Raw genomic sequence first — 26,667 nt, 5'->3', positions numbered from 1 at the left:
TGGCGGCTAATTGTGATCTAATTTGTTTCGGGATTGTTTCGATAAAACAAGAGTTACAGCCGTTTTCTGTAACCATACTATCTCCGTAGACGGCCATGTATTGACAGCAGACGGGACTTTTGTAACGTTTACAACTTCACTGTGAACCACTTATGACAAGTAAACGAAACTCGGTGTGTTGATAGAGTCCTCTTAGAGGCCAATTTCAGTACAATTTTTTCCAAGGCGCCTACATTAGATTGAGCGCTACAGAGCATTCGCGAGCACCTGGAGACGAAATTTTTTTTTCGGGTCGACGCGATGCGAAGACGGGCGGACGTCGACCACCGCCGGAGAAATAGATGCACAAGCACGCATCTATTTCATATTTCGCGCGCCTTTGTTTGTTTCTTGGAACGAACAACCAGGTACACTTTAGCAAGAAATAAATACTTGATTCGAAGGTTATTTAAGGTGCCCTACAACATTGTATTCGACATGTTTGTGATTCAAGCAATAATTGAACAGTTCACTAATTAAAAGCAAATAATAAATATTTCGTGCTGAAAAAAATACTGGCTGTGAATACACACGACTACGGCTATTATGCAGTCGGTACGATTTCTCTAGAGCTCCTGGTTTTTTTTTTTTATCTTGTTCCGAGTTAACTGGGACACCCGGTATACAGCTTTGCTGTAAAAATTTGGCTTAAGAAAAATCTTACGAAAAAGTGTATTCATAGAGACGAGTGCTGTAGCCGAAAAAAGGCGGTTATGAAACGAAAGCACAGGTGCGAACTTCAGTACATAAGCCAATAGGAAGCGTAAGTCGATTCACAAAAACAGCCCTGCCAGCTGCCGATGTAAGAAGTAATTTGTGCGATAGAGGGGAAGGAGTCTTACGAACACAATTATGTCTATCTGCATCGTGGGAGCTGATGCAGGTAAGCGTTGGAACGCGCTCTTGCGGTCGATCATCCAGACCTAGGCTACAAATGATAGCCGAGGATGGCACGCGCTCCTGTCTTTGTGGTGCGCCGACTTGGCACCTCGAAGCGCATTGAGCAGATTTAGTATTGGGCGTGCGCTGCTATTGAAGGCAGTGACATTCATGCTGTGCTGCGAACTTCTGCTTAACGTCTCATAGGCTGTGTTTCTCTATGCGCGCAATAGTCTGACTATTCCTACTCGTAATGACGCTGTCGCGAACCGAGAGGTCGCAGCGGAGCGCCAGAACCAGAGGACCAGCGTAGCGGGTTCTTAGAACGGACTTGCGCGTGTCGTGCTTGCACCGCGAGCACGCGTCGCCCAACTTTCTTTTCGTCATCTTTTTGCATTGTCGACCAAGGGGGTCGACCTTTAGCGACCGCACGCAGTGGCGTCGGTGGCCCGTGCAGGGCCCCCCAACCTGTACTCGTTGTATTCCTCGACGAAATGGAGACGGTGCTGTCTTGGTTACGTGCCCGTCCGTGGACGCGCCTGCGACATCCACGCGGAGCTCCATGAGGGGCGCCTCGAGGTATGCCAGTTTGAGGCGGTATAATGGGACTTCCTCTTCGCACCGCTTCCCAAAGATTGGTGGACGCTACAACACTATTGGCTGGTAGCAAATAGAAGTCTGATGTCCATTTCAGACAACAGTAAAGTTTGTTATTGATGTGTTTCGAGCACTTCTATTATTTCTTTTTTCTATTTTGAGCATTCCCTTTTCCCAGGGCTGCAGACGATTATTCTCCCAGTTTCTTTTGCAGGCTTTCATTCTCCAAGCAGATGAGACAAAGAAACAAAACCAAAATGTTTCTAATTATCCAAACTTTTGGCAGTAGGACAATTCACTGTCGTTATTGATACGAAAATCATGTGGGCTGCTTGATCAAGCCTGATGCGGTGAAGTAATATACATCTCATGAATGGAGCGAATATTTGTCTCATCAGTCGTCTTGTAGCCAATCATGTTAAAGGAGAGCGTACGAATATTCTTCTGTGTGGGTAACAACTTTTACGCGAACACTTGTCAGGTTTGACTTTACCGCTCGATTCTAATGGACTACAAAGATCCACGCCGTCATGAAGCGTCGTGTAATGGGTTTATTGGATCGCCTGTGATAAAATAAACACAACGTTACATGGCGCCAATTTAACAGTTTAGTCCAGGGGCTCAAGAAAGAAAGCACACTCACAGGCACGCACGCACTTTATATGCATATGGGCACTATATAAGGTAATGCTATTCCTAACGTTTCTATTCCAATTCTGCAATCAGCCCTCCGTGATTGGTCAAAAACTTTTTTGGAGCACTCCCACGTGACCTGTCTGTCACGCGACGTCACCAAAACTGCGATAGCTCCCGATCTGGGGTGCGATCGGAGATGGTTGTTCGGCGCGTTCGTTCGGTTACCGGCGCGCGCGATTGGCCTACTCCGCGCCGACGTCGCCAGCCGCGGGGCGCCGCCCCGTTTTTGGTGACGTCAAAATGACGACACGCTCCTGTCAATCATCCGCCCACCGAGCATTTCGTCCGAACGCGACGGGAGTTGAGACGTTTGGAGCCACGGAGGAAGGAAACTAAGGAGAGGCCCTGACGTCACTCTTTGTGAAGCAAAAGTGAAGCCGGAAGTTGGCGTTGCTCATCGCGATGCTCCGCCTTTTGTGCCACCCTCCTCTCTTGTTTACATCTTTCGCGAAACCACGCCGCGCTGCGCGTGGTTTCGCGCACGCTCGCGCAACATCCGGCAGAGCACGGTGCAGGTAACACAGCGCAACAAGACAAGGTGACTAACGCAAACCCGCCCACACAGCGCCTTTGCCACGGCACGAAACCTACCAGAGCAACACGTGTGAGCGCTCAAAATCAGAACAACGCCGCCATTGTGGCCCAAAAGGCGTGGCCATACAAAAAAAAAAAATAAAAAAGCAGCAAAAAAATGAGAACCGATACGTCATTTCCGCCACACTTTTCTCCTAGCGCGCGGAGGGGGTAGGGCCTCTCCTTAGTTTCCTTCCTCCGTGTTTGGAGCGATCATACGGCTTCGCATGGCGCATCTGGTGGATTGGATTGGATCCAACAGGCGGCTTTTTCGGCTGCGGAATGGCACGTTTGAATCCAATCCATAGTTTAATTCTAGAAAATGGCGCTTCCGTTGGAAACTTAGGTTGTTGCGCTGGCTTTTCTAGAGGAAGGAGGAGAGCGGGTGGCGGTGCGAAACGCGTTTGAAGAAATGGCAGAAAGTGAATTCCGGCGTCGTTTTTGTTTCTCGAAACAAATAATTCGTTGGTTGTACAGAGAAATCGACAAGATCATCGGTGCCAGCGAGCCACTGGGATGTTGTCGCTGCCTCTTGAAAAGTGCGCCACTCTTCCCGTCGTTTTTCTTTTTCTTTTTCCTTCTCGCTGTGCGCGACACCACCTAGGGACGACGCAAAGAACCTAATAGTTATAAATTGCAGTAGTCACACGTACTACTATTTGAAAACGTGTTTGGGCTTGAGAAGAAAAAATAATTTTTTTTAGATAAAGATTTCACTCAATTGGAAGACGAGAAACATTTGGCTTTGTAGTATACTGTTTGCAAGCAGACGACAAACGACGGAGGCAAACTTCCGGGGAGGTCACCGCTTCCTGATTGGCTGCTCTCTCCGCCCCGCTGTCACAAATTTTGCATACTGCAACTTTGTGACGTTGCAGCAACTGAACAGAACGCGTATCGAACAAAATATCTCCGATCGCGCCCCTGATGTGACGTTACACATCGATTATGCATGATTTGACCGAACAAAAGAAAGATAGTTATTTCTCATTCAAAAACGTTTCGCCATTAGACCACGGCTATTGGTCAAAAGGTTTAGGGCTGCACCCACTTCTCCTACCTATCACGCGACGTCACAAAACCACGAAAACTCACCGCGTCTAAGTGACGTGTGCGCGTTAAAAATGCATTAATATGGCGAACAAAGCTGAATTTATGCCTAATAGCAGGCGGCTGCCCCGTTCCGAAAGGAATAGAAGGTGGTTGCCGCCGATCGCGAAGGCACTGGCTACTCGCACCTGCCGTAGAGCATGGGTTTATTTGCGTTCAATATGGCTTTTTTCGCGGCCGTGGGACGTTTTCGAGCACTTTCGGCACGTTTACGACTTCGTACTGCCAACTCTTCTTTGCTGTGGATCCGTTTTAGCAGCATTCTTGATCTTCCATTGCATGCCGCCGCGATTTACGACGAGCCGCTGCAAGCTAAGTAAGTGAAGGCGGACCAATCGCAGACGCCGGCACAACCCTCTTCATCCGGATATCGATTTTCAGTGCACTGATTCGGCCCCATCGAATCCCTCTTCCCTTGAGTGTGCTCCTCACCTCTTGTCAGCCAATTAGATAAGACAAGCCACTCAGTGCAGGCAATGTTATTCGTTTTTAAAGCAAACAAAAGTGACCACCTATAGACGAGGAGAACGTTTGATTGATCTCTTCAGACAAGCCCCCGGGTCACCGCCCGATGCTTGCGTCGGCGCTTACGTAAATTGGCGTGAGGACATTGGAATGAAACATATTGGAATAGTTTTACGTTACTCAAATGATATTGCGCAACAAAAAACGACACGGACGTAAGAGAGGACGACACACCAGCACAAACTTTCAACTAAGTTTATTGTACCAGTGAAACCCATTTTATACATGTGAAGCAGTGTAGGCCGCGCATGCGCTTATAAGAAAATGAACTGCGCATTCATGTAACATAGTTATGAGTCATGTGATGCCGCCTCCGAGAAACTTGGTTCTTTTTCTGTGAGAGCCAGATAAGGGAAGCTAACGCACTTATCACTCAATTTTGCCATAATCTGCACTTCAGATATTTCACGGATGAGCTGCGTGCTGCCACGGGAAACAATCGTACATTGGTCCTCAAGAGGTCTGCAGCCATGCTCGCGAGAATGAATCGCTAAGAAACAACCGGAGCCATTTTTTACATTGTTGCTGTGTTCGCGGAGCCGATCATTGAGGCAACGCCCAGTTTGTCCGATATATTGCTTCTCACATGAAAGCGGGAGGTTTGTAAACCACCCGGTGGACACACTCGACGAACTTTTTGCGGTGATGCTTTCTTCATTTATCGGAAGGGACGGCATTTGGATCCGTCAACCTGCAAAGTCTGCCGAGCTTGTTGGGAGCAGAAAAAAAACTCTTACATTCGGCCTTTGGGCCATCTTTTTCAAATTATGGCACATCCCGTGCATGTAAGGTATAACACTTAATTTAGGGCGTATGCCGGGAGGGGCATCGGCAACTGACTTCTGCGTGCTGGAACGCGCTGGAACCTGCTGGAACGCGAAGTTTTACGTTATAGGGCCCATATATGTAACCTTACTGGCGCGCATCAGTGGAGATACTTTGTTTTTTAAATAAAAAGCTCATTTTGCATGAGCGAAGCCAGTAAAAGGAAACAGGCCATGGGAAGACCAGACGACAAGGAAAAGCGAAAGCAGACAACAGCAATCATCGTCTTATGATTGGCTGGAGATGCTTATTCTAAACACCCAGACTAACAACTTTCATTCGCTTCGTCGATGTTCTCCTGGTGGATGCGCAGGAGCACGATGACTAGTTTTAAAGGCTAGGCACGTCTGCTTCGTAAAGCCTACAGAGTTGCGGGCAAAACGACGTAGGACATGAAATTGAGCCGCAGTATTTTGCAATGCGTCAGCCGTACCGCCAACATGTGTTTGTTTATACGGGTCTACCAGACACGAATTAATGCTAGCAAAAACGTGTGCGGTGTTTTGCTAAAGTGGTCGCGCGTGTGCACGTAGAGAGAGAATAAAAAAGGTCGAGGAAGAAGCTTCTTGGTATTCCGCTGTCCCGCTTCGTGGCTAAAATAGGTCGAAAGGAATAAAGCGTCGGCTTGCAGCGCTGGCCGCAGTACGTGAGCGCACAGGCAATGGGATAGCGATAGATTGAATTGCGGCAGTATCGCCGATACGTGCCGGTACAAGAGAGTACGGCAGCGACAAGCGCGTCTACAGACAAAGCGAGAGGAGGACTAAGTGGAAGCCAAGGAAGGAAAATAATATTTGTGAGAACCTGTTTGTCTTGTCGGGAGCCGCAATAAATTTAATGAGCAGGGGAGGTGGGGTAGGGGCCGAGGAGGAATACGCTTGAAAACCGGGACCAGACGCGCGTTCTGCGTGCACGTGCTTGGTTTCTCTGTTCGCGGGGCTCGACCTTAAAAGAAAAATTCTTCCTGTGGCTTGCAACAGACATTTACACAAGAACTCGACGTACGGCCCGCACCTGCTTCCTTGTTCCTAGAAGCATTCTGAAGTGCGGTTTTTACGGTAATGCCAACTTATTGAATTGAGAGAGTGCGCAAAAAGCGTTCTTCAGCCTTGCCATTGAATTATCGGTTCGCTTTGTGGCTGGTAGATTGTGCCAAACGGCAAAAAGCTGAACCGAGGCTATCTCAGCGTTTTCAAAGCTCAAGCAAACAGGAAAGTATTAAGCGAACTGAAACATCATTCACTCTTATTTCTGATCAATAATTTGTGCTCGTATACGATAACGAACGCAAGTGGATTCTCGAATACGGCACGATGTTTAAATTGCGCAGCCCAATGATTCTACGGGACTATGAAGAAATGCTTTAGCTTGCTGCATTTACAGAATGTGCTGGCTAAGCAACATGAAGATTACATTTATTCTTAAGGATTTATGCGGCCCGTTGAGGCATCTTAAAGGCACACTAATGAGAAAGAATAAATCAGTTAAGATATGACAATATGTGCGTTCCTAGCTTTATTTTCGCTAATTTAGCTGGGAATAGGTACAATATAAGCTTTTATTCAAGAAAAACGAGAAAAACGTTATGCAAGCTTCCTGATTTCTTCTGTTATGCAGCCTGCATCCGAGTGGGGGGTGGGTCCTCATTACAGGACTCCGAGTGGCTTTGGCTGCCTGCCGAGCCCACCATATCAGTGAAGGTGAATTCTCGCTTGCTTTGCATGATTATAGAGCCTAGAGCGCACATACAGGCGAATTACATCAGACGCCAAAGCCCGGACACCATCAGAGTTCATTAATTATTGAACTATGCCTGGAATGTACTTTATGACTACGAGTTTGAACAGCGTTGGGCTTAGTAAACAGCCTTATGGGACGCCGCGGTGCCGTAGAGGAATAGAGCGGCACACAGACATTTGCAACCTTTTGGGTGCGTGAGGTACGCTATTGTACATCGACAATCATGAACAGATGAAAGGGCATGCCGAAAGCCAGTCATGCCGTCTGCAGGGGCACACACTGTGGCTCTGAGAATACCACTCAAGACGTGCAAAGCTAACCCTGTGCATTAGTTTCTCCGCGCAGCTAGCCAATGCACTTGGGTGGTTTCATTAATGTTCTAAAAGATGTTTGGCAGCTTTCAAATGTGAAAAATCCCTGCATAGTCTTCCAACCTGGGGGGAATCATTGCATCTAAGCAGGATTTGTTTCACAGATGGAGTAGGACACAGAGCATGTGTGTGTTACCCCCTCGTCCTCGTCATTTCGCGCCGTTATTCGTTCCCTATTAATCGGAACCAACTGGGCTTCGATCAAGCCTTAATAAAGAACACTACGCATGCGTTCGCCAAGATTACACAGGGTTCTGTCGAAAGTTGGTGCAGGTGCCGACGATGATGAAGATCTGTCAAAGCTCTAGTGCAGGCTTGAGTTTTCAATGGAAATTAATAGCTCCATACAGAGTTCACGCGGGAGCGAATGTATTATGGGAGACCCACTGGCCAGTCGGCCGGATAATAATGCGCGGAAATAAATACAGGTAAAGCGAGAAAAGAAAGCGAAAAAAGCAGTGATGTTAATCAGAAAAGCGTCGGGTTGGCTACCCTACGCTTGGAGATGTGAACGGTAAGATAGAAATGTGCAAGAGACATGGACGGAAAACAGGGTGAATGCGTGCACGTGCGTGGAAAGCGTCACGAAACCGAATATGTTTGCAGAATTCAGTTGTGCTCCAAAGACACAAAAGAGCACCGACGAGCAGCGGGGTCGGTGTTCAAGTATAGCGTCGGCATGGCGAGTTTACGGTCGTCCAGTCGAATTGTTGCGTTGGAGAGTGATTGCCTTTCGAAGTAACATGGATGACAGCGGCACAATAAGTAACGAGGCTATATACTATTGAGTTTATACTCCATGAAACTCAGGCTATCGTGTGCTTTGCTCGTTGGCTCCATAATATCCTGGAAATAGTCGGATATAGCGCGTAAAAAAAAAAAAACGCTAGATGTAACACGTACTTCGTATGGGTCGTTTTGTTTTGCAAGGAGATCCCACTGCAACAGTTGGCGCGCACGTTCTTTGTAATGTTTGTGAATAATTGATTTAAATCATATGGCGAACCCTGTGAAGCGGCTCATCAAAGCATTCAATAAATTCTTTTTAGAGATTAAAAGAAAGGAAAGTCGTTTCTTTCTTATGAAGACATTTAGAAATAGTTTGTGAGCCTACCTATCCATAACGGAGTGAAAATTAAGAAAATCAGATGCACACTCTTTCGGCATAAAAAAAGACAGCAATATTGCAGTGAGAAGTTCCGCAGCCCTGTATAGAAATGTCCTTATATTCATGACAGCAGTTGCAGGACTGAAATAAGAAACCCTGCCAAGCATTGTATGTTGCGAAAGCTCGTCTGCTTGCCTTGATCCGTAGCAGTGGTGTTTCAGTGCGCTTACGATTGTTCAGTCTAAGGCAGAGATATATTTCATCATCTCGCGAACTACCCCAGAGAAACCGTGGAGATGAAGCTACTTAAAGAAAGCGACCGCGTTTAAGGCCCTACGCGAAAAGAAGCAATAAGAGCTCTGTAATTGAGGCCTATTTTTCTTCGCGGCATGTAATACCAAGATGTTGCAGGCAAGACTATTAACAATACGGGGTCATTTATAAAAAACAGCAAAAGAAAATTTTGATTACTTTTTCTTAAATGCGACCGCCCTGTCTCCCACTTTATTGCCATTTATTCCTTTAGCATGCTCATATAGAAATGCCAGTTATGCTGCAAGAAGAGATAATCAAGAAACAGCTCCGTCTCATAGTGCAACTTGCCGTTCAAGTATCGCGTAAGCATATTGGATGAAGTCTGTTGGGATTATTCGGGATGATTATGGCCAAAAAGAAGGGGAAGAAACTACGATATGCTGTGCTTTTGAAAGCAAACGAGGTGTAATTGCGGCGGCCAAGAGTAACTCACGTTTCCTCTGACATCAGATGATCTTGCACAATGCATTCCCCAGCGCGTCTGTCCCATTTACAATTCGCTGACACCACATTCCAAACCCGCCGTGGTTGCGCAGTGGCTATGGTGCTCGGTTGCTGAGCACGAGGTCGCGGGATCGAATTCCGGCCACGGCGGCCCCATTTAGATGGGGGCGAAATACGATAACACCCGTGTACTTAGATTTAGGCGCACGTTAAAGAACCCTAGGTGGTCGAAATTTCCGGAGTCCTCCACTACGGTGTGTCTCATAATCAGAAAGTGGTTTTGGCACGTAAAACCCCATAATTTAATTTTTAACCCCACATTACAATGTGTAAATACTGCTCATTCACTGACATTGCCTTTGCCAAGTGTTCGTAATCTATTATACACCACACAAGGAATCAAGCTATGCGCCTAAAGAAAACGGCATTTTCACGCTTGCGCACATCGTTTCAATGCTTGCGCCACTGGGATCTAGACCTCAGTGACACAGTAGTACGTCTAATTGCCTCGCCAATTGTGCGTGAATTATTATCCGCTCGTGTAAAGCTACAAGATGATAAGATTGAACGCGCGCCCCGTAATCGCCAGCGCCAACAGTGTTGTCTACGCCTAACAACAGGCATATGTCTAATTGCTAAATTATACCTGAAAGCTTCGGGAAACGTTCACCACCTCAAATACTATGTTTCTTCGAAAGTACGGTTGGAGGAGAATTATTTTCAGTAGAGATAACGATGTAGCTTTAAAAAATTGTGATTTTACTAAGAGGTGTCGAAAAAAGTACACTTTTCTGTCTTATCTAATAGCCGGCATTTACACAGTTCCATTTATAGTAGGCATGATCCCACCACTCATACTGCTGCTTCGGTCTCTACAAAGAAACCGCCTCTACTGAATAACACTAGAGTAAAGACATACAATACTGTTGTCATCAATCACCACTGCTGGCAAATTGCAGCATCATTTATCGCCAAAAGGGCGTTCGAAAGTTACTTGTTCACAGAAGCTTCAATGTCATTTCTGGCAGCGAGGTTGCTCTTTGCCCATCTTTTGTACTTCTCTCCAAAGACAGGATTGGTTTTTAAGGCGGTTATATAATCACAGCTCTGAAGAAGCACTATCAGCTATCTCCTGTAACGATCAAATTACCTCTCGAAATAACTTGTTTCCGCGCGTTTCGGCCATATGAAATTCTTCATCGGAGCGTGTTGTATTCCGTTCGACAGCCATCATGAACAGCCACAGTTGTTACGGGCTCACTCCCCGAGTCGGTTTCATCTCCAACAGCTGCTATCACAAGTGAGCATCTCCGGAATCCGAAAGTGGTTTGCGGGAATTTCACAAAATAAAGAATATATGTCACATTGCCTCACCATGATTGGAGCTCCGGACCCACAGGTTGTCATTCGGAAGATCTACCTCTTAGCCACTTCAGCGATGCTATTTAGCAGAGAATAATGCTGCGCGTGGCCCCTTGAGCGCTCAATAATATAATTGGCTGACGCTCTGCTGTGTAGGAGCAGTCCTAAATCAGCGTCGATATGAAGGGATTTAAACGATGCCAGCGGTAAGAAGCCAAAGGCAGGACAGGAAAGGTGAGGAAGACAAAAACCGTGCCTCTGCACTTCCCCACCAGAAGAGACAGCCACCTTTACAATCAAAGACAACGCCGACAATGTAGATGTAACTCCTTGGGATATACTCGCACGTACGCACTCTGGAGGATTGGCTAAGAAACGGGTAGGTAAAAGTAAAGTGCAAAATATGAGGTAAAATTTTCGAATAGTTAAGTTAAGAATCAAAAGACAGAGATTGGAGAGCCTGCATGATTTTACGAAAATTAACATCTACCATAAACATAAAAAATATATTTCGAATTTAATTTGGGTGAAAGAAAATGAGGCTTAAAATTTCGTATTCAGAGTTTGAATCTCATTGATCCTAACAGAAAATTATGGATGGCAGCGCTAACCTTCCCGTCTCTATGCCCAAGTGTAGATGTACCCAAAGGTCACCTATTTTGGTCAGTTAAATCTAATCCAAGAAGGCGGAGTGGTGTTTCTAAGGTTCGTTTTCTTAAGCTAATAAATCGTCGACAAGAAATAAAAAAAATGTTTTATGGTCTCATCTTCCCTACACATATGATAAATTGGTAAGGGTGCTAGACCAGTCCTGTACCAACAAAAATTTAAAGAAGGTATGCGACAGCATACTTCTTAAAGAAGTACGCCACAGACGAGTGCCGCATGGATATGTTTTGAAACATCATGCCAGAGGATGGGAGTTGAAGTCATGCACAAAGATAGCATCATTCCCGCTAGTAGAAATTGCACTATCTACAGGGCCGTGTGTCGTGATCCCCTGTAGGACAGTATACATTCGAGATTAAAAATAAACGACAGAAAGGCAGACCTAAGGCAATTACTAGAATTTCGGATTGAGGGTATAGGGGTTTCAGCGCTATCTTTGCTTTGTCGCAAATGCTTGTTGATACCAATGTACGTAAATGACCACCTTTTGTAGACCGATCTAAATAAAGAGAGTGATAGTTTCTGAGATTAAATTCTTTTTTTCCGGGGCCAGCCAAGTTTCTTGTGAAATGATTGTATCTGTATTTATTTGAGCAGTGAGACACGACAAATCTGTGGAAGCTGCAAAAATTGAACGACACTTATACTGCAATACTTTTAAAGATAGTATTGCAGATAGTATTGCACTAGCAACAACCTTCCCTAAAATACCCTCCTTGAAGACCTTACTAGGCGGATAATTTTGTTCTTATTCTTATGCGACAGGGAATAAGCATGGTTTAATAGTGACCGGCTACGTTTTTGAGCTCGAGCATCGAGTTCAATGTTAGTAGAGACGTGCAAGTCCAACGTGTAATATTGGTCAGAACTCGCCGAAGATTATCTGTGTCTTCTCAACAATCGTTATAGCGTCTCTCCTAGAGCACCTCCTCTTATCAATAAGTTCGGGCACTTGCGTTTCTTGCACACGAACGGGAAAATTTGCAGAGTCCACTGTGTGCACACCTTCACAGAGGCAATACTTCTCACCTTGGGCAACGCAGTCGGTATTACAATGACCTTCGCATGTGCAGCAGCGCAATGCAGATTTGAATCAACCTGCACTATGGCCGATTCTCCAGCAATTACGACATTGTGGGGGACGTCAAGCAAGAGGTTCAGCCCTGAAGACAAGATGCCATGCTTTCATTTCTGAGTGGCACGATGTACCAGCAAAGGTTGCAGTAACGGACTTGGTGGAGTCCCACATATTTTCCACAGTGCGATTACAGTGGTAAATTTAGAGAACTCCGGCCATGGCGAGCTTCTACAGGGTTTCAGATGGGGTTAGCTGAGAGTCTACTCCGCGCACGAGTCCCTTGGTACATGCAAGATTTGGTGGTATGAACAAACTCATCGGGACAGAAGCAAATGACGAGTACTTCAGTAGATCCGCTACGCAAGCCTGGTCTGGTGACCAGCACACTACTTCACCGCGACCCAACTGCCGGACAACGGTGGTACACTTGCAGTGCGGAGTCACAGCATGAATTGTTTTTTTTTAATTCTGGGGTTTTATGTGCCAGAACCACGATTTGATTATGAGTCACGCCATAGGGGGGGGGGGTGACTCCGAATTAATTTTGACCACCAGGGTATCTTTAGATCCCCCACTGCAAGGGACACAGGCATTTCGCCCTCATCGAAATCGAAATGCCGCCGCCGCGGTCAGAATTTCATCCCGTGAGCTCGTGCTTAGCAGCTCAACACCATAGCCGCTAAGCCATCGAGGCGGGTTCACAACATGAAGTTGCTCTTGAATTACTTTGTGGTTATTCAGTCTGATAGAGACATTACCCGAGGGCACCGGCGCGACGGGAATGCTGCTCACGCCGCTCCGGAGAAAGATTTACAGAGGTAATTCACCAGGTTTGAGAGATGCTGTCGAGGCGGAACGTCCCTGCCCAGGAGCGTTCCTGGCCATCAATGCGGCTTCAGATGTATCGCTGGAAATAAACTGTTTCAAGCTTAAATGGGACAGAAATGAAAGCAGGAACCTAAATTAATGAAAAGCTACCCGATACTTAACCAATCCCGCGCAGAACTAAGGCAAAAACGAAACGATGCCTTCCGTGACAAGGCCAACGGCCGAGTTCGAAAGCACTTGACAGTGTCTATGGTGATTTTCGTGGCAGGTGCTCAACGTGGACTACAGTCGTCACTGAATTAAAATTTTCTGTTTTTTTTCATTTCGAAAGGACATTGTTCGCGCGTACGTGGGAATGGCTGCTCCAGCCTATACCACAGGAAACAGTGCGAGACTTACTGCGTATAATATTGTGCCAGCTATCCGCCAATGATTCTCAATATAGGAGACACTGCCACTTAAATGACGCGATTTACTTAACTAGAGCTAAGCATGCTGTCTTTCAGAACTTCTGGGGGACTTAAATTATCCAGCCACCGAATGGTGCACCTCATTGCTAACATTAATGATAACTTGAGCAGGAAAAACGGAGCGATGAACAGGACGTTGAGAAAAAGACAGACAACGCTGCCGTAGTCTGTCCCTTCCTCACGTTCGATCCCTTGCGCTGTTTGTCGATGGCGCCATTGCGACGGTTGCGTCCACTGCGCCAATTCTTCTTTTTTTCGTTTTGATGTTTCCCCTGACTTACTTGTGCCACTCAGAGTGCACGCATTTGCCGCGTTTTCTTCTTCTTTTCCCCTAGTATTTTCTAAATTACCGGTGTAGCATTTAAATAAACTCTATATATTTGTCTGATCAACTCCCGCCACTTAGAACTACTATGCCACAACCCCACTCCGCTTTTAATGGTAATCCGTGCTCTCAGGGTAGTTCAGCACAAATAAAACAATAACTGCCTTCACACGTCTCCTTCCTGTCATATATTTCAATACACTGACACCCTGTTGACGCTGGCTTAATTCTAGGTTGGGGAGGCACTTTGGCTATGCATGCACTATCCAGAGTGGCTGCCAGAGAGGTCAGATGACATATTTGATGATGCACCACTGCCTTACACCGCAATGGAAACAACAGGCAGTAAAAGGTGCGACTATCCCCTGGATTGCTCATAGATTTCACCGCTCAACCATTGTTATATCAGAATGCCCCAAAAGGTACACAATCTCCCACAACACGATTAAGAGTCTCACATGCATTTGTACTTACTTTCCAATGAGGAGGAGGTGCGCGTGCACTTCAGAGGCATTCGCGAGGGTTGGAACACCACTGGTTCAGCCTTCCCTATAAAAGTAATGAAGGTTATGTCTTCTGGACGCTGCAGGCACGAAGCCACGGTTATGCGTACACAGGGGCGAAAACCATACGGTGAGTCGACACTACGTTGCCCAAATGCAAGTTCCTCCGTCTGCAATCCAGTATGCTCAAGTTCCCTTGCAGTAGTTGGTATAACCTTAGAACAGTCCAAGTCTCTGCCGCGCTCTTAAGGCCCAACCACACGCGGTGAATCGTGCGCGCCTGGCTGCGCGTCACGCGTCTGCGAGGCCGTACGCGCCTGTCCTACGCGTCTAGAGAGGGCAGACGCGCAGGAAACGCGCGCGTCAAGGAGGTCTTGATCTTGGGCGTCTTTTTGAGCGTACGCGACGGAAGTGGCAGCTTGTGCACCGACGTCACGTGGGCCGCATGTACACTTCCGGCGGTTCGGAAAGGTTGTTGAAGTTTCAGAATCGTGCGGAGACGCCGGGAGTCGCTGCTGGTTTCGTGTCGATAGAGCACAAAGGCTATGGAGGCGATCAACAACGAAGCACTGATCGCCTGCGTTGAGGCTCGACCGGCGCTTTGGTAGCAGGCGAAACACAAGCGCCACTAGAACAAGCACTTGACGAGGTGGTCCTGGATCGTCATGCCCAACGCTGCCGAACAGGTGAGTGCTCGGAATTTTATACGGGCGTCATAGCGGAGCAGTTTCAATCGCGATCGAGCCCGATCGGGGTCGGATTTTGTGATCACGATTGCCTGTACCGCGCAATCTGCGTAGAACCGATCGTGATCGAGAAATTTGATCGCGCTCGATCGCCATCGAAAGCCTAGCTGTGTGGCACTGGTATAAGCTGCCTCTCTCATCAGCCGACTCGCAATGTCGAAAACGCGTTTCATCTGTGCAGATGACGTTATCACAGCGCTGCAGAAGTGATGGAAGTCCCTGGGGAATAAATTTCGGCGCCTGGGAAGACGTTTCAGAAAGAAAAGAGCCGCGCCGTGCCAGTCGGCGTTCACGACGACGTCATCTGGCTGTTTTTCGACCAGATGATGTTTCTGCGCTACACAATGGAGTGTAGACCGTAAGTGATCTTGAAGTTTCCATCTTAGCCGGCGTGTTAAAAATGAAACACGGGATTTTAGTGCTTTCCCTTTACCACGTTGACCGGCGATGCCGTATGTTTGTATTATAGCTGGCAATGCACCGCACTTATGGGAATCGACTCAAAATTGTGCTTACACAAGCAAGTTGACGCACAGTATGCATTATATTCAGCTTTGTCTAATTGGCTATAAAATATTTGTGCTGCATCGCCGCTCCGATTATCGCATATTTCGTTAAGTGTGATCCGGTAAGGGGACACTTAACAAGAATAACTTTGTATATTTATTTATTTAGGTACCCACAAAGCCAGTTTGGCTTTGCAGTGGGGAGCAGAGAAAGCAGAAATACAGGTACAAAATAACAAGTAAAATAGCACTTAAAAACCTAACAATAAAGCATAAGACAGAAGTACAGAGAATATAACATACAAATTAGCGGGATGAATAAAAAGAAAAGGGCTTGCATGATGCACACACAAAAACAAAACACAAATCATGCAAGTAGTTTTTTTTTTATTCTGTGCACTGATCCTAGAAGGCAGCGTGCAAGTCAACGGCCAGTATTTAACTGAGTATTGAATGTTGCTATATTCATGTGTACCTTGGGCACTCCAATACACAGTTTTAATTTTGCATTTTGTAGCTTGCCAGCAGTGTGCAAATCGGTGCTTCATCACAGACCCTCAAATATTACCTAGCTTGCTTAGGGATTCATTCAGTGTCATCATGCTGTAGGAATAAATGCGGCATAGTACTGACGACATTGTCAGCTGTGTAATTGATAATTCTTTTTGTGTCTGCTCAGCAGTGTCCTTACCTAATTATCAGCCTGCAGTTATTCTGCAGATCCCAGGTGCTGTGGTTACTGGTTTAAGCAAAGCTTTCACGATGTTTGTGGAGAACGCTTCCTGCTTAGCAAAATTTTCAAGGAAGGACTAGATGATCCAGTTTAACACATTCGCACTGTGCAAAAAATGATTATTGAAATTTTACATGCTAAAACCACGATCTAGTTACATTATTTTAATTGGTATTTGCATTACGTCCAGTACTGGTCACTCGTGCAACACAGTAGCCAGTAGTCAGCTGGGATGACAATGGTTCAACGACTACATTAATATCAGTATGAGGCGAGCTATTTGGCAAGACAGTAGGAGCAGCGGTAGGAAAGTCCAGAGAAGTGGCAAAAAAAGCTTGGCTGTAAGAAACCTTCTGGAAGGGTTTGCTCGCTAAGGTCAGCTTTGCTGGGCCAAAACACCCTTTACAAGGCAGATGGCAAGAAGACAAACATTATTAGACGTAACTTCCTAAATACAAACAACAAATGTACTGACTACTACGTACACAGCTTCACACTTTGTTTAGACGTACATTCAGTTAAGAAAAACTGTTTAGAATGAGATGAAGTTTGCAAACAAGTGAAAGGAAAACAAAGTTACAAGCCAAGAACGTTTCAAGTAGAAAAACTAGAACAGGAGAGAGCCTTATACTAAAGCAAGACCTAACATTACTACTACTCTATGTTTAGAGAGTGCAAGCATAGGTCTTTCAACATGAAATTTATTAAGTGGTTTTACTGAGTAAATGTAGTGGAATGCTTCCTGCTAATTATTTCAGAACTGAAACATTCCAAATATCATGCACTGTTTTGAGTAGAAGTAATCACTAGGCTTTAGGCATGCAGATCTCGTAAGAACTGCTTAAATGCATCACAAGCAAAAACAAAAAAAGATACAAAAGCTACACTTATGCGCATGCAGAAACTGTTCATTCTGGTTGTGTAGGCAAGCCACTTTTGTCCCTACAAAACTGATTCAGAGCTTCAATGTACTCTAATAAAATCACACACTAAAACAAATGTGGACGGATTTGAGCCTTCATATATTTTTGCATCCAGACTGGCACATTATTTAGACATTGACAGTATGTGCAACCCTTATTACGCTCACATGCAGGATGTCCGCCAACCTTCCACCAGTGCCCCCATCGAGTGAGGAGGGAAGTGCTGCAGACATCGTAACAAAAAATGTGCCAGTTCTCCGATCTGGCAACACTTGAAGTGCCATCACCGTCAAGTGAAGAGTGACAAGCGCCAGCATCGACTCTGTCTTCGGTGTCGCATGAGTCTGCGGAGTCTCAGGACATTTTGGAATCTCTTGAATCACCGATGTTTCAAGAAGTTCTGGTTCCTGAGGATTCTGAGGCACACCACAGCAGTCCGCAGTCAGAATATCGCTGGCTTCAGCAGGCAGTCGTAGGCTGGATACGTTAGGAAGCATTGCTTCTAAAGCAAAGTCAAGGGGGAGGAAAAGGAAAAAGAAAGATTAGAGTCAGTTAATATTGGAGGAATCAGGCAATGTTTCAAGTGCAATCAAAAGATGCAAACCACAGGACGACCTCGAACTTTTGCCGTCTCTCTGCTCAAACACATTAGAGAGGTCAGTGAGGATACGCATTTCGACTTGAAAATTAAATTGATGCAAGTAGGAGAGTAATTCAAAGATTAATGTTTTTTAATGTATACTTTTTGTATAATAAAGCCAAGAGACAATGAAACAAAAGGAAATCATTGATGAATTTATTTACTTTATATCGAAATGGAAAAATAAGGAAGGAAATGAAAGTATATAAAAAGGTAGCTTCCCACTAATGGGAGACGAACCCACAACCATTGAATTATGCTTGCATTGCTTTACCAGTAGAGCTGCAGCAATGGCTATCCCTCTGCAAATTTTCTTGGGCCTGAATGTGCATGTACTAGATAGTGTTAGCCCTGGTAGCCCTGGTAGTGTTAGCCAATGCTACTCGTGCAAGAACACTCCAAGAGCCCAATCTAGTACACATAAACATTCTATGAAATTGATGGTGGAATAGCCTCCAGCTCAATTGGTTTTGGTTTTAGCTCCCAGCAGTGGCAAGTTATATTTTTTCCACTTTCATTTCCGTTCTCCTTGTGATGTTGACATTACAAATAAAATGACAGTTATTTTCCTTTATGCTTTATATACGTTTCTTTGTCTGTTGTTGTCATGTCAAAGCCCCTCAGCTCTTCTTTTTTGTTCATTTTACATTGTGTTGTATCCGTATTTTTTTGCGGTATTCAAGAATTTCATAAAGTTGATATCTGTGGGCCTGGTTGGCTGGCCATTGCTGCTGTAGAGATGTGTGAACATGTTTTAGCAACACACCTACGAAAAAAGAAGCACTGACTTGCAACTAAAGGTTTGTTGTTGTAAGACAGATGTTTATCGCTTTCATCTGTGTTTACTCATTCAGCCTGTCTTGCAGCAATGAACCTTTTTGAGTTCACCACCTGTGCATGTAGAGTTTGCGCATGCATGTAAAGATGCCTGTACATGCCTGTAAATAAAAAGAAATGTAATGAACCTTCAACCAGACCCCATTGAAAAGTTCGGTTATATGCTGCAAGTTGTAAGGCCTGTCGGGGCGTTCTAGCAGCGCAAGCATTTTTCAAATTGTTTTATTATTATTAGAAGAGGTAGCAGAAAGGGAAAAGTCTTGCCAACACATAGCCAGGAGGCAAGGTTCACTGCCAACATAGACAACCTCTACCTCTCCCACAACTATCATCCACAAGCCACATTCCTTGCATTTTTTTTCTTTGTGTTCCGTGGCTCAGTTCCAGAGTTGGTTTTGCATGTTCTGCATTGGATGTTTGGCCAAAGTCTTTGTACGTAATCAGTGACATTGAAGGCAGTGTGTAAATGAGACATTTATACGTATGACCCTGCTTCACTGGCAGGAAGCAGGGCTACCTGACGGGAGCCGTGAACAGCATGTGAGCTTTAAAAAATTTCTTAAACTGAAAAAAATGTAAGAAATTTCTGCGGCTGTCGTGCTGTTCTGCAGTTGTTTAATACTTTGCAGGCACGATCGCCACTATATGACTTACACACCACTGCAGAGTCTAGCCGCCTCAATCCCCACACAGTAAGTCAAGGCAACGTCTTTTATGTCTTACCGGGATGCCAAGTAGCTTGAATGCAAGTCGAAAAAAAATTAGTACGCATGTCTCAATTGTAATTATACTAATACTAATTCTCAATACTAATTATGATGACATGATTTTTCTTCACAATGATCTACATGGCTGTGGGGGCCCTTTTCGGGTGACATACGATCAAAATCCATTTGTGTAGGTTAGCTACCACCTTTGTTTAATACTACATGTGCAAGCATACCTCAGTGCATGTTTTACAGGTTGCGCAAGGTCAAAAGCACTGAGGTAGCTTTTGTGCGATGCCAGTCGATGGCAGTTTTTTTTAGAGTTAGCCGTAACTGTTACACTGGTGATGCAGTAAGTGGAAACTTTCAGTCTCTGTGATCATGCGATCATTTTTTTCTTGTATTTCTTTTCACGCGCATTGTCAGTAACATCATTACTATTTCTCGTTTTGTATCAGCATTTCGTGTCCCATTTTTCTTATTTGTTGATGAGTTAATAAATAGTTAGTTGTGCATAATTCTGTATTCTGTGGAAAGAGAGAAATAAAGATGATTATTAATATATTATTATTATTATTATGTATTAGTATTCTTTATGCACGCTCATTGTCAGTCGTTTCCTTCTTTCTTTTGTTTTGCTTCAATGTTTTGTGACTCCTTCCTGATTTGGCTTCCAAAAGGCGGCGGGCAGTAATATGTAAATAAAATAAAATAAATGATACATTAAATGACAAAGAAACGGTGTGCTGTATTCCTCCAATCGCACATTATTACTCTAGGGGCAACTGTCCTTTACCAACCTCAATGCTACAGCAAGTCGTTCTCCAGGCTCCAGGGGTTTCTTGAATGTGGTGCTGCCGTGTGAGGTCCTCTGCTAAAAAGCTCAATAGCTTGTCCAAGAGCTGCGGCGCCTTGCGAAAGAACTTGTAGAAAAATCCGTGGTCATCCTGACGTGTCCGTTGCATCTGTAAAAAATGGTGCATTATTGCCTGGCAGCAAGACCATGCCCTGCCCACATACACGCGCAGGTACCAGGAGCTGTACACTTTTCACTGACACACACGTATAGCCACTAGCCATCATTAATTTTACCCCCTGCTTTGTTTATGTGCTTGAATACAAACAGTGGTTTGGCAAAACAGGAGTGCCAGTCAACGGTATATTAAAATCGTGCGGCCACTGCCAAGCAACTTCCGAAATTAGTCGCACAGAATTTTAACCTGCCCCCCAGGTCACAATTTAATTACATTACACTTCATATTCTACAGTCACACTTCTGAGAGACAAAAAATATAGGAAATCGTATCTCGTCCACAAGCTTCATATAAGACAACCAACACGTGTAAAAAGGTGTTCTTGAATCTATGTGCTATACTAATGGCACAAATATAACTAGCAGTCCTTAGCTTTTTGTAGGGGTGTGCTAATACAGAAAAGTGGATTTGGAATCGAATCAAATGAAGAAAAAATAATCTGGATATCAAATAAAATATCGAATAGCAGAAAATGTATTACAAAACTTAATCCTTACAAATTTCGTGCAAGAGCGCGCTACACAAGCTCTGTGTAAACAGTATGGTCTACTGTTAATAATGAAGGGAGCTCCAAATGAGTATTACAGATTGTCTGTTAAATAGAATAAAGCGCTTCTTCCCCTCTCAAGCTGAACAGTTAATGACCGTATGTCGTACGCCATACACGCGTTAGACAGACGGCGGTTGAAACGTCGTGAGGCCTCGTCACCACGTATCCAACATACTATCTGTATGCTTCCGGCGGCTAATCAGCCCGATCTTCGCCTATGCTTTCGCGCTTTCCGAACTACACCCTGCTCTTGTCGTTCCCCCTGTTCGCGTACGTCACGTTATCGTTTCGATCGGTGCTGTCAACCTGGACGAACCTTGCACCGACGACGCGATGCTGTTCTGCGAATTGGGCGTTCGCGCGCTGCGAGTACGATCCCCGCATTACTATTTTAACCCTTTCACTTATGCGCGCACTTAAAAACGCTGATAAGTAATTGCTGTCCTAACGAAGATAAGTCCCCATGTCCAAACACTGGCTCCTAGTCCTACCACTGTAGATCATCGAAAGGAAAGAAGTTACTCACAGCCGTAAAGTCCTTCTTCTCAGTTGAAAGACTGGCCGGACCCACCAACGTCGCCGCAGAGGCCGGAGACGCTTTCTGCGCTCCCGCCGCCTTTGCAAGAGCAGCAGCAGCAAAAGTTTCTTTCTCATGTGGTACATTGCGGGGAGAGAACGCTGATGCCGGCGAAGCAAGCGGCTTAGCAAGAGCTCGGCAGCAACATCGTGCGTGGTCGCGCGCAGATGTCAGCTGCAGTTGTGAGCAAGCAGACGCTATCGCGCGTGATGTTGATAATTGATGTAGCTTTTCTTGCCATAAGGATGTATAGATATGAACAGCGTGCATTTCTCAACTTAAAAACAATGTACTAGCTCTAACATTGATAAATTAAATAAAAATGGCTAGCCATAATGAAATTAAAGATAAGCTTTTCTCAAAGCCAAAGACGACCGTTTCCGCCATCGCTGGGCTGCTGGTCTGTCAGCCCTGTGCTACGCGCAGCGAAACGCGCACGTATCGTGTGGCTGGACACCCTTCCCTTCATCACCCGCGTACGCGCACGCAGACGCGTACGCTTACTTGTACGCGTAGCGAGACGCGTATCCCTGGCTGCGTGTGGTTGGGCCTTTACTGACGTTACATCGTCGTAGAACAAGTGTGAGTGCCGATGTTGACTTTTGTTCGTCTCTAAGAAAATATGAAACTTTTACTGAAAAGCTCTTGTCAGTGTCATAGCCGAGATTCGACATGTCATATACGCAGACGACATCACGGTGTGGGTCAGCTAAGGATCCCTGGAGATGCAGCAAGACGCTCTTCATGCAGCGCAGACGCCATCAGTGGCTACGTCAAAGAGTGTGGACTCCGGTACGCCCCTGAGAAATCGGCGTTAATCACTCTTCAGCGGAACACAAGAAGGAAGAAACAGAAGACCCCGAAGAAAGTGGAATACTGCTTGAAGGAAAACCCGTACCAAGCGTGAAATAAAACCGCGTATTGGGCCTTCAACTGCAGAGCGACGGGGGAAGCACGACTGCCCTGCAACACCTGGAAAAATCCACAACACAAATCCTCAATCTCATCCATCGTATCTCAAATAGACAACACGGACTCATAGAAGCCAACGTTGTCAAGATGATACAATCGCTGATCACCAGTATAGTCACCTTCAGCTCCCCCTAACTTACCCTTACAAGCAGTGACGTGCGAAAGTTGGAGACTCTTATAAGACGAGCCTATAAACAGGCGTTGAGCCTTCAGCTAGGGACCTCCACCAAACGCCTGGAGGAGCTTGGCATGCACAACACAATCAGCGAACTGATAGAGGTGCACTTGGTGAGCCAGAAGGGGAACGGTTATGGTTCCCAGAGCCGGGAAGAACTGTACTACGACATCTAGGCCACCCTGTGCCACTCAACGAGAGGGAGTTGAAGGAACGCATATCTGCGACCATTTGAGAGCCCCTCCATGCCTCTACCCAGGAACATCAGGAACAGGAGCTTGCATGCCGAACAAAACAGAGGCCGCTACACGGTCGCCCGGAAGCATTACAAAAGTAATACGCCAACTCTCACGACACGCGGTACACAGACGAGGCCAGGTACAAGGGCAGAGACGTTCACACTGTCAGCGTCGTGCACTACGCCCTCCGTGAGATCGCCGCGGAAACAATACAGCGCATTGACACTACAGAAGCTGAAGAGGCGGCCATATCCATAGCCATGGTCGCGGACCCCCGAAAAACACACGTCACGATAATCACGGACTCACACGAAGCCTGTGACAACTACGCTGTCGGTAGAATTTCGCGAACGGCGACTTCCCTATTAAGGACCTCTACCCTTCTTGAAACGGCCACAATAGTATAGACACCCGGACACGACTCCCTCGCTGAGAACCTGAGGGTCCACGCCTCGGTTCGAGCGCGCTCTCACCGAGCCTCACAGCGAGACAGCCATGACGAGGAAAGTACGGAACCGATTACAAAACAATTTCACGCCATACTAAAGCCCTTCAGACTACAACGCAGGAAATATCCCCCACCGCACGAATCTCTCACGTGCGCGTCCAGACGTCCAGAAACGACATGTTGCATCGAATGCCTTGGCCGAACACTACGCAACCACATCACATACGATTAATTGGGAGAAATCTCGTGTGATCGCCTAGGAACGAAATCATTTTTCGCGTCTTTATTTTGAGTCCCTAATCATACAAACCACGGCGCACACTCTTAATCGCAACGAAGGCAATCTGCCGCCCATGCATGCCAGATGCCTTAGTCATGTTTTGAGACACACATAAAAAAGGGGCGCCAGCTCTAGAGCTGCCACTTGTTTCATTGTGAATAAGGCTCCCGTGGGGGAGCCGAAACATAAATAACTATTTTATACCATTTTAGTCGATGTGCAGACTCTTCCTTTTAAGTATACCGACAAAAGAGTTGATAAAAAAGTGACCCTATTTTGCTACCCAAGGCCGGTTTTATCATGTGCGGTCAGACTTCTAAATGAACCTCGCGACCAATCGACATTTGCGATCGTTGAACTTCCCCATTACAGGAAAGAAAAAGGAAAATAATGAAACTAATTTTCAGTAGTTACCAGCTGTTTGACGTATTAGCCGAAGACTAAGCGTAAGAGTCGTGGGACTGCTGAGACAGCATTTCAGCTGTTACGCCTAGACGATGACGAGCCGACGTGCGAGCTCAACGTGCTTTCGAGGTGACTGGCCCATTCTGGTAAAGGGACAATGACTACAAGGGCAACCGAGGTACGAGAGTGATGTGCCGCCATTCTCGCAACAGCTACAGTTACTACACTGTGCCAAGCTAAGTGAGAACAACGCTACTGTTGCGTTTCGCCTGCGACACGTGGTTTTGCCGGCGCGACTGCGGCGGGGCGGCAGACATTTTGGCCCGATCGTCGTCGCCGCAACACTCATCGCCAGGTGTTTCCAGGCGCGACTGCGGCGATGCGACCGCCTAGGGATCATCCTCGCATTCCAGTCATTGTGCCCGAAACAGGCGGTGCCAAAGCAGGGATCTCATTCCAGTCATTGTGCCCGAAACAGGCGATGCCAAAGCAGGGATCTCGTTCCAGTCATTGTGCCCGAAACAGGCGAGGCCAAAGCAGGGACCATCCTCTCATTACAGTCATTGTGTCCGACCGGCAGCGCCACGACAGGGTGCTACGAGATCGTGCTCGACATGGTGCTACGGCATCGCTACGACAGTGTGCGTCACCATTAGCCCATTGTACATTCACGTGCTCGTCTTTTGAGGGGTTCCTTCTTGCCCTCAACTGCGAGAGTATAAAAACAGCTGCCCCCGGACGCAAAAAAAGAGGGCTCCGATTTCTTCTGTTGAGTGAAGTGCTCTCCCGTCTCTCTACTTCGGTCAAACCTGACCGCCAACTCTTTGCGATGTTAAAATAAACAAGTTGTTTCGTTGTTACCAGTCGACTCATGCTTTGCCGGGACCTTCGGATGCTTCCAGTTGTACCCCAGGCCGCCAGGCCAACGCTACCCTTGGGGCTTGCGACCCAGGTACAACCACGGGCGTCAGCGCCGAGTTCCCAACAGATCGTACCAGCGGTCCGATCCAAACATCTGGTGGCAGCGGTGGGATCGCCTCCGACTTCAAACAACTGTCTGCCAGCGGTGAGATCGCGACAACGGAGGCCAGCAGCGAAGAGATGCAGTTGACGGTATGCTGAGCAGCTCAACGACGATCCGGGAGCAGTGCAACGAGCCCTGTGTGACGACTGGTTGCCTGCAGCGGAACGACTGCGCGGAATTCCTGCCTGCGAGGTTTGGTGAGTGCGGGACTTTCTTCTTCTGAGCTTTGCCAGGCTTTTGTTAGTGTTAGAAACAGAGCTGGTAATTGTGGTTGTCGTTGCTGCCGGGTTAGTTGCGGCAAGACAATAGTAAGCAGTAGAGAAAGCAGCATTCAGAGCAGCCATGGATTTGAAGTCGTTGCGCAAACCGAAATTGTTGGAGCTTGCAAGAGAGTTGGGTCTGGATGTCTCAGACAAACTAAGAAAACCTGAACTGTTAAAGGCTATTCTTGAGTTAGAGGCTGAGGATGACGAGCTGTCGGAATGCCTTGAGACTATTGAGGAGAGGTCAAAAAGACAGGAGCGCGAACTTAAAGAACAGAAAGAAAAAGAAGAGCGTGAACGTAAAGAACAGAAAGAGCGAGAGCAACAAGAGAAAAAAGAAGAGCGCGAACACGCTTTGGAAATGAAGCGTCTCGAGGTAGAGATGGAACGCGCTCGTAATGGAAGTCAGGCACACGGAGCCGGAGAACGCGTATTGTTCAAAATGACGGACCTGATGCGGCCGTTTAAGCTTGGAGAGGACATTGGTTTGTTCCTGGTTAACTTTGAGCGAACGTGCGAGAAGCAGGGGTTCTCTCGGGAAACGTGGCCACAGCGCTTGCTCACTTTGTTACCCGGCGAGGCGGCCGACGTAGTCGCTCGCTTGGATAGAGAGGAGGCAGAGGATTTCGACACAGTGAAATCGAGTCTTCTAAAAAAGTACCGGCTGTCTGCGGAGGCGTTCCGTCGGAAGTTTCGGGAAAATGAGAAAGGCAGAAGTGAGTCATATACAGAGTTTGCGTATAGGCTTATGTCGAACATGCAGGAGTGGCTCAAAGAAGAGAAAGCGTTTGGTGACCACGATAAAGTTCTGCAGTGTTTCGGGCTAGAACAGTTTTATAGTCGGTTACCGGAGAACGTGCGATACTGGGTCTTGGATAGGCCAGACGTGAGTACGGTGGCTAGAGCCGCTGAGCTAGCCGAGGAGTTTGTGACGCGTCGAGCTCGCGGAGCTAAGGACGGTCAAAAGGGTGAATTTGGCTCGAAGTTTGAGAGGCCGAAGTTCACACCCATGAGAGAAAAGGGGAACACGCGTAGTGCGGATGCGAGTGGAAGCAGTGCGACCGAACCTAAGGAGACGGCGGCAGCCGAAGCCGAACGCAGAAAGCGGTTCGAGATGAGGCGAGCGGGCGTTTGTTATACGTGCCAGAAGC

The 26,667-nt window shown here is 46.4% G+C and overlaps 1 long non-coding RNA gene across 1 annotated transcript; it reads left to right on the top strand.

Annotated features, from left to right (window-relative positions):
* The first annotated feature begins 15,068 nt into the window (after positions 1 to 15,068).
* LOC142571610 (uncharacterized) lies at positions 15,069 to 17,614 on the top strand. The gene is made up of 3 exons (XR_012825911.1): positions 15,069 to 15,143; positions 15,385 to 15,561; positions 17,539 to 17,614. It is a non-coding gene; the product is annotated as an uncharacterized LOC142571610 (long non-coding RNA).
* Positions 17,615 to 26,667: the final 9,053 nt, after the last annotated feature.

Source organism: Dermacentor variabilis, chromosome 1 (assembly GCF_050947875.1).
Source record: "Dermacentor variabilis isolate Ectoservices chromosome 1, ASM5094787v1, whole genome shotgun sequence".
Taxonomy (NCBI): Eukaryota; Metazoa; Arthropoda; class Arachnida; order Ixodida; family Ixodidae; genus Dermacentor; species Dermacentor variabilis.
This window is presented reverse-complemented; position numbering and strand designations above follow the sequence as displayed.